We start from the raw sequence: 240 nt of genomic DNA, 5'->3' as shown, positions 1-240 counted from the left end.
CACTTGAATACTATCTGATGAACATGTCTTTCCACAGTTTCCCCAAGCGGCACTTTTGACATGTCTTTACAATGAAGAACCAAGTTAAATGAGTCTTTTGCATTTGCCTCATGTCTTAGATCATGAAGATCATGAAAGAAATGACTTTCATGTATCACACTCACATTACACACTTCGTTTCTCACTTCATCTCCATATTCAAGTGGTTCCTCCTTATTCAAGGCATTTATCCTCAGTGAC

Source organism: Penaeus monodon, unplaced genomic scaffold (genome assembly GCF_015228065.2).
Source record: "Penaeus monodon isolate SGIC_2016 unplaced genomic scaffold, NSTDA_Pmon_1 PmonScaffold_365, whole genome shotgun sequence".
Taxonomy (NCBI): Eukaryota; Metazoa; Arthropoda; class Malacostraca; order Decapoda; family Penaeidae; genus Penaeus; species Penaeus monodon.
This window is presented reverse-complemented; position numbering follows the sequence as displayed.